This window comes from Equus caballus, chromosome X (assembly GCF_041296265.1).
Source record: "Equus caballus isolate H_3958 breed thoroughbred chromosome X, TB-T2T, whole genome shotgun sequence".
Taxonomy (NCBI): Eukaryota; Metazoa; Chordata; class Mammalia; order Perissodactyla; family Equidae; genus Equus; species Equus caballus.
In genome coordinates this window covers 60266198-60278228 of record NC_091715.1, presented here as the reverse complement: position 1 = coordinate 60278228, position 12031 = coordinate 60266198, and the positions used below count along the sequence as shown (strand labels likewise).

General features: G+C 35.9%; 1 pseudogene; it reads left to right on the top strand.

Moving 5' to 3' along the window:
* Positions 1 to 2217: 2217 nt before the first annotated feature.
* LOC100070357 (S-adenosylmethionine decarboxylase proenzyme-like) lies at positions 2218 to 2854 on the top strand (annotated as a pseudogene).
* The last annotated feature ends 9177 nt before the right edge of the window (positions 2855 to 12031 follow it).

Below are 12031 nucleotides of genomic sequence, written 5' to 3'. Positions count from 1 at the left end.
GAAAACGTCAAGACTCACTGATTATCAATGAAATGCAAATCAAAACCACAATGAGATATCACCTCACACCTGTTAGGATGTTTATTATTAAAAAAAAAAACCCGCAAAGGACAAATATTGATGAGGTTGTGGAGACATTGGAACCCTGGATATTGTTGGTAGGAATGCAAAATGGTGCAGCAGCTATGGAAAACAGTATGGAAGTTCCTCAAAAAATTAAAAATAGAACTAACATGTGATCCAGCAATCTCGCTTCTGGGTATTTATCCAAAAGAATTGAAAACAGGATGTTGAGGAGATATTAGCATTCCTATGTTCATTGCAGCACTATTCACAGTAGCCAAAATGTGGAAACACCTAAATGTCCATTGAAGAGATGAATCCAGAAAAGTGTGGTATATTTACAAATGCAATATTATTTAACCTTAAAAAGAAGGAACTCCTGCAATATGCAACAACATGTATGAAACTGGAGAACCTTATGAAATCAGCCACTCACAGAAGGACAAATACTCATGATTACACTTTATGTGAGATATTTAAAATAGTCAAACTCATGGAAGAATAGAATTGTGGTTACCAGGGGGTCAGACGAGGGAGAAATGGGGAGTTACTAATCAACATGTATAAAATCTCAATTATGCAAGATGAGCAACTTCTAGAGATCTGCCTCACATCATACCTATAGATAATAATACTGTGTTGTGCACTTAAAAATCTGTTAAGAGGGTAGACGTCATGTTAAGTGTCCTTAACACATTAAAATTTAAAAATATATGTACAGGCTCTGTAGGAGAAATACTACAAAGCTCTGATACAAGAAATCAAATAAGTTCTAAATATATTGGGAGAGATTCTGTGTTCATGGTTTTGAAAACGTATTGTTAAGATGTCAGTTATTCCAGCTTGACTTGTAAGATCCATCAAAATCCCCGTCAAATTCCCAGAAAGTTATTTGCTGATATTGAGAAATGTATCCTAAAATCCATATGGAAACGCCAAAGAGCTAGACTAACCAACATAATACTGAAGAGCAATATGCAAGACTCACATCACCCAATTTCAAGACTTGCTATAAGACTATAGTAATGCAAAGAGTCCAGTATTGGTGTAGGGATAGAGAAGTTGATTAATGGGATGGAATAGAAATCCCAGAAGTAGACCCACACAAATATAGCCAATTGATGTTTGACAACGGCACAGTGGTATTTAAATGGAGAAAGTATAGACTTTACGACATATGGTACTGGAAAAAAATGGACATCCATGAACAAGGAAGGAAGGAAGAAAGAAAATAAATCCAGACATACATCTTACAAATTACCCACCAATTAACCTAAAATTATAAACCTAAATCCAAAATGCAAAATAAAAACACAAAACAAAATTATAGAAAAAAATTTTAGAAGAACAGGAAGATATCTACACGACCATGGATATGGTGATGAATTCTGATAAAACACCAAAAACATGATATGAACAAAACAAACAACAAATAAAGAGAACCAGAGAAGTTGGCCTTTATTTATAATAATTAGGCTTACACTGTATGGCTGCAAAATTAGCTAGCACTCTCTTCACTCTCTAATGGGGAAACAGTGGGCTACAAGAAACCAAACTCTATCTGCTTCTATTTCCAACAGACTCAGGTTCAACTTTTGTTCCCTCTCAAAAAATAAAACAAAAAAATTTGGAAAAATGAAATTAATCCTTTTTTAAAAGTTAATGTAAAATTTTAGCAAAATAAAAAGAACCTGGTATTTAGTAGCACACATAGAAGAATATGCAGCTAAAGTGGTGGCATCAGGAGAAGAGATTTTGTGTAGCTGATTTTCTGTGGTTGTTAATTGTTTGCTAGTCTCACAGTGATGAAAACTGCCTGGCCATTTTTTAAAGGGACCGAGAAATGGCTAGAGGTTTGGTTCTCCAGGTAGCATCCCAGTACAAGCCAAGTATCTGGGGATTTTCGCACCATCCCAAGATCTGAGTGAGACATATTTTTAAAGGATATGCAATATTCAATCATATATGTGACAAAAACTGACAAATAGGGAGCTTATATACTCAATGAGAGTAACGAGTTTGTCTCCAAGAGAAATCCCATTTTAAAGATGTGATGCCATCCTCTCACTGAAAGCACACGCTCCCCTAAAGCTCGCTAGGGATTACAGTGAATTTGACTCAATTCAAAGCTTCTTTTGCTCTTACAAGAATTTAATGAAGACTTCTCACCAAGGGTACCCACACCAGAATTTCCAGGATGAAATTCCTTGATTCAATTTTCACTAAAGGGGCAGCACATAGTATGGGATGTATAAATTTTGACTGCTGGTACTTGTATAGTCTGAATTTCCCAGATAGACAGTTGAGATCATACCCTGGAAATTCTTGTGAATGAGCTTGACCCAGTAGTTACAGACCACTTGTGCATGAAAGATGGTGTTACTACAAAGGATGTCACTCATAAGAGTGGAATTTGTGACCTGACACTAAGTTTTGTCAATGTTACCACATTATACAATCTTTCTGGTTATCTGATGAATGGAATCAAGTCAGAGGGAACTTATTGGAATATCCGCATCACTCCAGAACCAGAATTATTTTATGGTAACGTTGAAACAAACATCTGTCAGAACTCCTATAATATCCTGATTAGGACAGTTGTGGGAGTCTTCAAGCCAGGAAAACTCATGATCACCCTGTTTGTAGATCAGAGTTTAAATGTCACACATTGTTTTCTTCACCCATGAATATTGAAGATTTTAAACATCTTAGTCACCAGAGTGCTATGTTCTGTGATTACAACTTTGTTTTGACCAGTTTTTTTAAGAAGCAGCAACAACAGCTGAGTTGATAAAGATAAACGAAGAAAAAACACACATAGAAGATGATCGTGGCTACTTTCTAGATGTTGATAATGGGGGCTATGCTTTCCATAATCATCACCTTGTAGCTGCAAAAATCCCTATATATAATCATAGTGTAATCATTGTGAGTTATATGCATTATTATATCAAATAATTAGATATCTTGCATGAATTTTCTCTTCTGTGTTTAGGTATTCTATGCCACTTGCTGTGAAATTGATATTCATGTAGAAAAGTCCTTTTACTCTGTGAAACTTTACAACACTTGTGAAAACAATTCCATTTGGTTTAAGTACAGTGTAATGTCTCTCTAGGTATTGTTCAAAATTCATCACAGACAAGGTTTTTGTTCTCATTAGGTGTTGTCTTAGCCTAACCATCTGGGATTGTTCTATTAAATTGCTGCCAGAACTTTGAATCCTGTCACCTCCACTTTCTAGAATATATTCTCCACCAACATTATTGAAACCAATTCCTACTTCATGTAGATGTTATTTTTGCAAGAGCAATTAATGCTTTTCTTACACACACACACACAAATTAAATTAAAATTTAAAAAACCTCTATATGAAAGATACTGTTAAATTAATGAAGAGGCAAGACACTGACTGGGAGAAAAAGATCGCAAAACACAACTGATAAAAGATTTGTATTGCCACAGACAAAAAAACTCTTAAAACTCAGCAATAAAAAAACACATCTTGATTTAAAAATGGGCAAAATATCTGAGTAAGTACCTCATGAAAGAAGATACAGAGATGGCAAGTATGCATATAAAAACATGATCAGAATTATTTGTCATTAGGGAAATGGAAGTTAAAATAAAAATTACCTAACACTACACACATAATAAATGGTTAAAATTGGAAAACATGAGTGATATCTATATGAGTGGATGACACTGCTGTCCAACTGTTGCCCAAACCAGAAACCTGGGAGCCACCATTATTGCTTATTATCTTCTTCCTCACTTCCCATAACTAATTGTGCAATTCTTATCAATTCTACACTCACAGATTGTCTAAAATATACCCCCTTTTCTTGATCTCCACTAGTAACAATCTTGCCCATGCCTCTAGACTCATAACTCATGTTCTCACATTCATTGTAATGTTTTATATAAATAAATATGGTTACGTCATATCTCTTTTCAAAAGTCTTGAGAGTTCTCATTACTCTTGTGACAGGAATTTCCCTGGAACTAAAGATTCAAAGACGGCCTTCAAGAAAGTCCATGGACTCCTTGAAACTTTATGCTTATTTTCTGTATTTGTGCTTTCATACATTTTTCTGGTGAGAGAGTAATAGCTTCCTTCAGATTTTCAGTAAGTGTTCCTTCCCCAAAGCATGGTTGGAAGCCCTGTGTTTGGATAAAGATCAAAATCCTACTGATGCCCACTCAAATATCACTACTTTGGTTGCTTTTGCCAGCTGTCTTTCCCCCAACCCTCCCAATGACATGTTGATGCTCTCTTCTTTTACACACTTGCACAAACCTGGGATTTACTCTAAAACATGTATCATAATTTATAATTATTGGATTCTTTCTGTGACAATACGGTTTATCACCTCAACTACACTTTAAGTTCCAAGATGAACAGGAACTGTATCAAATTTATTTACCTCTATATCTCCATAACACAAGAAATACTTTTTGATAAATGAACAAATGAATGAATGAATGCCAGCTGTCATATAGATGTGCATTTAGTGACAGCATGAGATAAATAATACTGCACATAAAATTATATGGGTGAACTCTTGGCCATCTTTAGTTGGTTAGAAGATTCATATAGATGAAGAATAACAAGGTGTGTTCAGTTGGCATTTTTAAATGAAAGGACTCAGCTGAGATTTCTGATAGGATTGAAGATGTCTTTGGATGCCCAGTACAATATATTGTAATAAAGGGTAATCTTTTGTGTTTAGAGTTAAAAAGTAAATGTAACCACTGGATTTATGACAGGACAGGAAAAGTGTATTGGATGGGATGTTCAGATTTGATAACCTTAATTAGGTAACATAATTAGGAGTAAGAAAAGGCATTTTGCAGTTTTGGAGGTGTATGTGAGAAGAGATTATTAAAAGTTATGTCAACATGCCACAACTAGAAGGACCTGCAACTAAGATATACAACTATGTACCAGGGGGGATTTGGGGAGATAAAGCAGGAGAAAAAAAAAAAAAGATTGGCAACAGTTGTTAGCTCAGGTGTTAATCTTAAAAAAAATTTTTTTTTAAAAAGTTATATCAAAACCCCAAGAGTATTAAAAGCAGAATTTCCAAAGTCTTCTGTGGTAAGGAAACAAGCATCTGAGGACCTGTATTAAACTGGACCCAACAGACATACTAATAGCCCTGAAGTTGTTATCCTGCCCTGACCACATGAGATTACCATAAAAACTTTTCCCACGTTGAGGCACCAGGATAAGAACATGGTGAGGACAAACCTCTAGCTGACTCTTCAAGTACTGAGGGTCTCTGAAAAAATAATTAATATGACAGAAGTGAACATACACATAAGAATAGATATGAGCATTGAACTTCCAAAAGTGTTCTCCTTTGTAGTCCACTGCATGTGTAGGTATCCTTCATGGGCTCTTTGCCCACTCCCCAACCTCCATGGGACTTGCAGGCCATGTTTAACCAAGGCAGATAAACATGAACTCTGACTACTGGTGTTTTTCTACACAACTGATGAAGCCCGCTCTCTCTGACCCTGGAGTATCGTGTCTTTGCTGATGTGGATCAAACAGTAACAGGACAGTTTATTAGCTTGTAAGGACAATAAAATCACATACCCTGCACAGATCCTGATACTGCAAAAGTGGGTGAACAGTTTTGTCTGATATAAATATATATGTATATATACATACATATATATGTATATGTATGCAGTGCATTTGAGAGGTGTAAATCATTCATTTATTTTTATCATTGGGTTGGGTCACTAGTGAATTCACTGTGTACTACTCAAGGATAGAACTAAACTTTTACACCTTGATCTTTCCTATTCCTTTACTACAAAATGAAAACAGGAGAGAAATGTTATAGAACTGTAAGAGTGGATGAAAGAACTAAAAATACAAGAAACTTATCTTTGAAATAAAGAGGAGCCCACAACTTCTATTTTCAGGGAATTCCTCGAAACCAGCTCCCTATCCCCACAATCTTAGAACTATATGTGTCAAGGATTGGAGGAGATTTCCTTAGAGTATTTCTTACATGTACTAGTTTTGAGCTATTTCTTTTAGTTTTTTAGTCTATACATTTTTAAACCTGCAAGGACTATGATGGTCAAAAGGGGGCTTGACTTTGAGCCTTGACTTCAATTTATTATCTTCCTCAGGGAAGACAATAATCATAAAACCTTAAATTGTTCATAAACGGAAGTAAACTGTCAGTTTTTTACAGTTTTTATTAGATTGAAATTGGGTCAAATATATAATATAGAAGAAGCAATTAACCTAATTATGAAATATCTATAGAACATCTAGTGAATAACCTACCAATATACTCGTGAGCTTTCTTTCAAGACACATGGCACATTGGAATTCTTTTTTTAAAGGACGATTAGGCCTGAACTAACATCTGCCACCAACTCTCCTCTTTTTGCTGAGGAAGACTGGCCCTGAGCTAACGTCTGTGCCCATCTCCCTCTACTTTATATGTGGGACACCTGTCACAGCATGGCTTGACAAGCACCGTGTAGGTCCACACCCGGGATCCAAACCAGTGAACTCCAGGCTGCCAAAGCAAAATGTGTGAACTTAACCACTGTGCCACCAGGCTGGCCCCATGTTGGAACTTAATAGCCCTGCAAAATAAGTAAAGGACACCTTCAAGAAGTAAAGTGTATGTTTTTCCCCTTTTCTAAATAACTCCTGGCTGATCTGTGTTCTCTTTTGCTGTCTGCTTTGTTGTCATATTTCACAATTTGAAACTCTTTGTTCCTGCTTGACAGAAGTTGCTCGAGTTCCTTTAGGACCAAAATGTGTGTGGTGTACTCACTCTCATCAGATTGTAGTCAGGGTGGCAGGAAAATACATACAAATACTTTAGCACAGAAGCTGACAATAAATTGTGCTCAATAAATTGTGGGGAATGTGTTTATGTTTAAAATGTAATCTATAGTACCCATGTTATGTATTTGTTTTTGTATTTTGTGTTTTTCACTTGAGATTGTGGGCGTTTCCCCATGTCATTTCAATATTCCACAACATTATTTTTAACGATTTTATTTTTTCCTTTTTCTCCCCAAAGCCCCCCAGTACATAGTTGTGTATTCTTCGTTGTGGGTCCGTCTAGTTGTGGCATGTGGGACGCTTCCTCAGCTTGGCTTGATGAGCAGTGCCATGTCTGCACCCAGGATTTGAACCAATGAAACACTGGGCCACCTGCAGTGGAGCACGTGAACTTAACCACTCGGCCACGTGGCCAGCCCCCTTCCACAATAATTTTAATGGTGCACTTCAGTGTTAAGGTAAACCATACTAATCTTAGAGAAGATTTTTAGTGATGCTATTACATAATGTAAAGAAAAAAATGTTCTTTCAAGCAAGATTTCAGGTCTTCATTGCAAAATTTTTCATTGGAAGCATGAGTGATTTAATGGTAGACAGTCCTTGGAATAATTGAATGGACATTCTTAGGAAGTTGCACTTTACATTGTGTCTTTGGATTTTTTCTTTATTTATGACAGCAATCTGCAAATGGCAAAGTGGTCAAAAGTGATGAGAGGGGCTATACTCCTTAGGATGAAGCTGATCGATAATTGTCTGATGCTCTATGCTCCAAAAGTTATGATGCAGTGAAATAATTGCTACGGGATCTGCTGAAAGTTACAGCAGCCATGGGCATATTGATGAAAAGAGGAGGAACATAAGTATAGTAATAAATTGCTTACACTTTGAAAACAGATTACCAGCAATTGCAGCCACAAACTAACGGGAATTTTTATCTTGCAGGAGATGCAAATTCACTTTGAAAAAATTTTAAAAGGCATTACCTAAATCAATATCTAGTCACATATAATCAACATGCTTTAAACTAAATAGAGCTCATTTCCCAATATCAGTAGGGATGTAGATAGACGTTCATAGTAGTATCTTGGGGTGTGTGTGGAGGAGACAATAACTTCTTCCTAAACATGTTCATTGGAAATTAAACTTCCACATAGCAAAACAAACTTGCTATGAATTGCTTATTTGTCATTTCATGACCTTCTAAACATAAACAGATTTTCAAGACAACTGAAGCTTATTTAGGAGCCTTACAGCAGCATGTTATACCACTCACTCAGATGTTAAATAATAGATGATTAGTGTACTCACACTCATGATAAATGACTTGTTCTAAAAATGCAAATGAAAACCTGTTTTAGAATTTGTGTACACTTTCAGAAATAAATGCTATTAATCATTCAGAAACCATAATGTCACTCCATAATGCAGCAAAATTCAAACACTGGACTTAGGTTAAGGCCTGGAAAAGGGTGCTATGCTGCAGTTTAGAGGAAGAAAATAATCTGTACCAATTCTTGCTAAGGTGCTACTGAAAGGTCCTTAATTTTCTCAGAGGTGTTTGTCATTTAAATGGAAAAGGCACAGAAAGGAAATGAAAACCATCTGATTCATTTGGTTTAGCTGGTTTGAAATATGTAGAATTTTAGTAAGAACTGCAATTAAGTAAATAAGATTTCTTTTCAGGCAATCAGGAAGAGGAAATTTTGGGTAAGGGCAATGAATCAAAAGTGGTGCTTCAGTAGCAGAGGCTTCCTTGTTATAAAGTCTTCCTCCTGAATCAATTGCCCTAAGCAATTCTTATTTTTCTATCTACTTCTGGATCTACTGGTTGTCTACTAGGTAACATTATACTTTTTTAAAATTCTTCTTCTCTTTAAATGGGTTGGTGATGTATGTGAGGGCAAAGAGAAGTTAGAAAAATGGAAATGTGAAGTGTTAACATTTGTCTTTACAGGGTCTTATTTGTTTCATTGTGCATTGATGAGATGTTATGGAGGTTTGGGACTGGCTTGGAGAAGGCTGATCAGCTAACAGTGGTCATATTAAGGGAGAGTTTGTTCTGAGATCCTGGACTGCTTGTTCTCTGGAACTTGAGAGGTTTGATTCTACCTTCTATGGTCCATAGGGAGGTCAGATCATTGCTGCAAACTCATTGTCTGAAACTCAACTGTGCTTCCCTCCTTCCATACTGCTAACATGAAAATCTACTTTCAGTATGTTTTCTGTTTGATTTATAACTGTTCTTGTCATTAATGTTAACATCATTATTCCAGCCCTCTTCTCAGGCTATAAATAGGTAGACAAAATCAGAAAACTGTAGCTATCCATCAGAACAGGTTAGCAAACCCTCAATTATAACAGAAGGAAAACACCAAAAATAAATATAACCTTGCCATTTTAGCCACAAACTCAGAACACATGATGGAATAAGAGATGACAAAAACAACTTGCAAGGGGAAGAGGAAGGGGATGGAATTGGCTTAATCCAAGGAAATCAGAGGATATCAGAAAATGGGCTATCTCATCTACAAGATTTTTCATAAAACTCTCATAGTAACCACTAAACAAATAAGCAGAACAGAGACACAAATAATAAATAAGGAGAAAACTAAGGAAAAGCAGCATAGAAAACTACCTAACCAAATTCGTAGTCTGAAATACACAGGATGAGAAACAAAGGAAATGCAAGAGAACTGGAAAAAAAGTGGCAAAATGGCAAAATTGAGTCCTCATATTTCAATAATCACTCTAAATGTAAATAGATTGAATTCTCCAATCAAAAGACACAGAGTGCCGGGATGAATTAAGAAGCAAGACCTAACAATATGCCACCTGCAGGAAACACATCTCAGCTCCAATAACAAATACAGGCTCAGTGTGAAAGGATGGAAGACAATACTCCTAGCTAATGGCAAAGAAAAGAAAGTAGGTGCTACCATACTTATGTCAGAAAAAGTGGACTTCAAGATAAAGAGAGACAAAGAGGGGCACTATATAACAATCAAAGGGACACTCCACCAAGAAGACATAACACTTATAAATATCTATGCATCTAACACAGGAGCACAAAAGTACATAAACCAACTATTAACAAACATAAACATATTAACAACAACACAATAATAACAGGGGACCTCAACACTCCACTCACATCAATGGATAGATCATCTAGACAGAAAGTCAACAAGGAAATAGTGGAATTAAGTGAAAAACTGGACCAGATGAACTTAAGAGCTATATATAGAACACTCCATCCAAAAACAACAGAATGCACATTATTCTCAAGTGTGCATGGAACATTCTCAAGGAGAGACCATATGTTGGGAAAAAAGGCAAGCCTCAATAAATTTAAGAAGTTTGAAATCATATCAAGCATTTTTTCCAACCATAATGCTATGAAACTAGAAATTAACTACAAGAAAAAAGCTGAGAAAGGGACAAAGATGTGGAGACTAAACAATATGCTACTGAACAACCAATGGATCTTTGAAGAAATTAAAGTACAAATAAAATAATATTTGGAAACAAATGAAAATGAAAACATCCCATACCCATTCATATGGAATGCAGCAAAAGTGGTACTAAGAGGGAAATTCATCACAATACAGGCTGACTTTAACAAACAAGAAAAATCTCAAATAAGCAATCTCAAACTACATCTAACAGAATTAGAAAAAGAAGAACAAACAAAGCCAAAAGTCAGAAGGAGGGAAATCATAAAAATCAGAGCAGAAATAAATTAAATTTGAACAAAACAGAGAGTAGAAAGGATGAATGAAACTAAGAGCTGGTTCTTTGAAAAGATAAACAAAATTGACGCACTCTCAGCCAGACACACAAAAAAAGAAAGGTGAAATTAATGAAATTAGAAATGAAAGAGTAGAAAGTACAACAGAAATCCAAAAGATTATAAGAAAATACTATGAAAAAGTATATGCCAACAAATTGGACAATGTAGAAGAAATGCATAAATTCTTAGACACTTACAACCTCCCAAAGCTGAATCGAGAAGAAATGCATAACCTGAATAGACCAATCACAAGTAAAGAGATTGAAACGGTAATTAAAAACCTCCCCAAAAATAAAAGTCCAGGACCAGATGGCTTCTCTAGAGAATTCTACCAAGCATTCAAAGAAGATTTAATACCTATCTTTCTCAAACTATTCCAAAAAATTGGGGAAGATGGGACACTTCCTAAGACATTCTATGAGGCCAACATAACTCTGGTAGCACACCCTGACAAGGACAGCACAAAAAATGAATACTACAGGCCAATATTGCTGATGAACATGGATGCCAAAATCCTCCACAAAATATTGGCAACCCAAATACAGCTATACATCAAAAAGATAATACATCATGATCAAGTGGGATTCATACCAGGGACACAGGGGTGGTTCAACATCCACAAATCAGTCAGTGTGATACACCACATTAAGAAAATGAGAGATAAAAATCGCATGATCATCTCAATAGATGCAGAGAAAGCATTTGACAAGATCTAACATTCATTTATGATAAAATCTGTTGACAAAATGGGGATAGAAAGAATGTACCTCAATATAATAAAGGCCATATATGACAAAACCACAGCCAACATCATACTCAGTGCAGAAAAGCTGAACACCATGCCCCTGAGAACAGGAACAAGACAAGTGTGCCAACTCTCTCCACTCTTATTCAACATGGTACTCGATATTTTGGCTAGAGCAAGTAGACAATAAAAAGGAATAAAAGGAATCCAAATAGAAAATGAAGAAGTGAAACTCTCACTGTTTTCAGATGACATGATTTTATTTATAAAAACCCCTAAAGAATCCACTGGAAAAGTATTAGAAATAATCAACAACTACAGTACAGTTGCAGGGTACAAAATCAACTTACAAAAATCAATTGCAATGCAGGGCTGGCCCAGTGGCCTAGTGGTTCACTGGTTCAGATCCTGGGCATGGTCATGCACACCACTTATCAAGCCATGCTGTGGCAGGCGACCCACATATAAAGTAGAGGAAAATGGGCACAGATGTTAACTCAGGGCCAATATTTCTCAGCAAAAAAGGTGGTGGATTGGTGGTGGATGTTATCTCAGGGCTAATCTTCCTCAAAAAATAAAAAATAAGTTGTATTTCTATATTCTA